The sequence below is a fragment of the Dendrobates tinctorius genome, unplaced genomic scaffold (assembly GCF_039654945.1).
Source record: "Dendrobates tinctorius isolate UK_male_01 unplaced genomic scaffold, ASM3965494v1 ptg000001l, whole genome shotgun sequence".
In the NCBI taxonomy this organism is placed as follows: Eukaryota; Metazoa; Chordata; class Amphibia; order Anura; family Dendrobatidae; genus Dendrobates; species Dendrobates tinctorius.
This window is the reverse complement of record NW_027361669.1, coordinates 22566344-22569817: the sequence shown is the minus strand read 5'-3', so window position 1 is coordinate 22569817 and position 3474 is coordinate 22566344.

The following is a 3474-nucleotide window of genomic DNA, read 5'->3' as shown; positions in this document are numbered from 1 at the left end:
AGTTTCTGATATTGTACTGGATAACCCACTAACTGTCTGTACCACACATGATATATACGGTATCCTGAATCAGGTTTCTTCTAAACATATTTCTATGGCAAGACAACTCAGATTGCAATGTGCCTTGCTTATGCCTCCTAATGTTACGTTTACCAAAACTCAGAATCTGGCTACATTGTTGCCAATTGCAGATTCTGAAGGGGGGGATATAGATGAGAACACATTATCGCTTTCTTTTGAGTCCCCACACGAGGTTGAACATGATTGCATAGAACTGATGCAGCAAGAAGTTGTTGGCTTGCCCAATGTCACAGACACACCATTGTCAAATCCAGACTTTGTATTTTTTGTGGATGGCAGCAGATATGCCGATGAAAGTGGAAAATTCCACACAGGATATGCTGTGGTATCACCACATGAGACTATTGTGGCAAAGGCACTTCCACCACACAAGTCCGCACAAGAGGCTGAGCTGACAGCTCTGAATGAGGCATTAAAACTTTCCAAAGGAAAAACAGCAAATATCTACACTGACTCGAGATATGCCTTTGGGATAGTACATGATTTTGGGGTCTTGTGGCGCACAAGGGGTTTCATGACAGCAGCAGGAACACCCATAAAACATGCCACACTGATCAGAGAAATCCTCGAGAATGTGGCCCAGACACAAGGGGTGGCCGTTATGAGGGTGCCAGCACACACCAGAAAAGACAACATGGAAGCAAAAGGCAACGAAAAAGCAGACCAGGCGGTGAAGCAAGCTGCCTTGGGGACTCCAGAAAAAGTAAACATAGTGCACAAGGATGCATCAGAATTGTTTACAGACTTACAAAAGTTCCAAGAAGACTCCGCTCAGACGGACAAGGAAACTTGGGAAAAGATGGGAGCTGAGAAGACGAACGGAATGTGGAAGAAAGACCAGAAGTACTGCTTGCCTAGGGTTTTGTACCCAAGGATGGCAGAAGCAGTTCACCTTCCAACTCACATGTCCGCCAATGGAATGACGCGCCTAGTCACGAAGGTTTGGATTGCTCCTGGGTTTGGGAAGGTGGCGCAGCTACACTGTACCTCCTGTCCCATATGCCTAGCACACAACCCCGGACAGGTAGTGAAAACTCCACGGAAACACAGTCCTAGGCCGTTATATCCCTTCCAGAGACTACAGATCGACTACATTCAACTCCCCAGAAGTGGACCATATGAATATGTTCTGGTGTGTGTTGACATGTTCTCTGGATGGCCAGAGGCCTACCCGGTGAAAACGGCTACAGCTCGAGCCACTGCAAAGAAACTAGTGATGGAACTAGTACCACGATTCGGTGTCCCTGAAACAATTGAATCAGACAGAGGTACACACTTTACTGCTGAGGTAATGCAAAATGTAATGTAAATGATAGGTGTAGAACAAGCATTTCATACACCCTACCACCCACAGAGTTCAGGGAAGGTAGAAAGAATGAACGGGACACTAAAATTAAAAACACAGAAAACCATGGAGCAGACCCATAGACCATGGCCAGAGTGTCTCCCATTAGCATTATTCTCAGTAAGGTACACACCCACGGGGAAAACTAAACTGTCACCCTTCGAGATACTGTTTGGAAGACCACCAAACACAGGGTTGTACTACCCACAGGTCTTAACACTTAATGTGGATAATTTGACAAGTTATGTAATCCAGTTGCAAAAGCATTTAACTCAAATGCATTCTCTAATTTTCTCTTCCATTCCAGATCCAGATAGTGTGGAAGGAACTCACTGTCTACAACCTGGTGATTACGTATATGTCAAGAAACACTCCAGAAAGACCCTTGAACCCCGATATCAAGGACCTTACCAAGTACTCCTAACAACGCCTACTTCTGTTAAGTTGGAAGGACGACCAACCTGGATCCACGCATCGCATTGCAAACTAGCCACAGGAATTAACAAAGCATAAGAGTGCATAATGTTTTGGTTTGGTTTTGTTGCATTATCTGTAATAATGGTAGCTGCGTGGGACAGTCTAAATTCTCCAATGTCCTTGAATAATAAGTTTATACAACATCATGAAAAATTACTGAATGATTGGTCAAATGACACTCAGTCTCCAGCAGATTGCTGGATCTGCACACATTCACCAGTATCAGCCACTAGTATTCCGTTCCTTGTTATTCCTGTGCCACCCGAGGAATTATTTGCCTGGACCAGTTGTTCTGATACACTTGCTAATAATGCCACAAATAATGTGAAGTTATGGAACACAACTGTTGGAATACCTATTGTGGGATGGGTAGGATACCCTTGGTGGCAGGGTAACCTTTCAGGAAGTAATACACACCTTCAATATCTGGCATATAAAGGGGGGGCTTGGGTACCCAGGAAAAGGACTCCGTTAACCTACTTGGGGCAAGTTCCAACGTATGGTTTACAAGTTAGCTTTGATGTAACTTCTCATTCTACTGATGCCTTCAAACCAATGTTGCTAGAAAGAAAGTTACATAATATGTCATGGGAGTACTCCAATTTATTTCCCCAGGGCACTAACGAAACTTGTATTAATATTCCTGGTAATATGCCTTGTAACGAGTCCTCGGAATATAAGAAGGGAACCTCCCCTTGTGGAAACCCTGATGCAGGTTATTGTAGTCCTTTAGGACAATTTTCACCTTGGTGCATGCTCCAGAATGTATCTGCGTTCATAGATTTAGTTCATAGACTGGTACTACAACATTCAGCCCTATGGGACCTACCTAGTGACATGTACTGGGTATGTGGAGACAATGCATATAAATGGTTGCCAGTAGGGGTAAAAGGTGCTTGTACTCTGGGTCGTTTGACTCCAGCTACCTTTGTTATTCCGAATGACCAGTTGAATACTCAGGGTATACCTAAACACACATTGTACAAAAGAGCTGCTGACAATACACCTCGCCTCTCTGGGAGACCACATATAGTGCAGATGAGTGTGGCTAATAAAATTGTCAGCTCTATTTTTATTTATCCTATGATTACTCAAATGTGGGATAAATTAGTCAGGGCTACAGATTACTTAGATGACCAAATATGGGATATATTGGATATATTGAACACCACTGTTGCTGTCCAAAATCAGCTTATCATAGTCACTATTCAGCATACCATAGTACTAGATTATTTAACTGCAGCGCAAGGAGGTATGTGTCAAGTCATCGGACCCACTTGCTGTCATTATATAGATCCCAACAGTAGTTTAAAGTTAAGATCAAAAATAGAGGATGTTCAAAGACTTAGAGATCAGTACGATAAAGACAATAATCGTACTAAGGACAGTTGGTGGTCAGACACCTTCTCTTTTCTTAATCCAGCTAATTGGTTTAAGGGTATTGGAGGCTGGATAGCTGGGATTATACTAAGTTTATTACGTATTGCTGTTTGTCTCCTTGTAATATATGTGCTACTGAAACTTGTTTTTTGGTGTATCTCTATATGCAAGAAAAGATGCAGAAATAGATA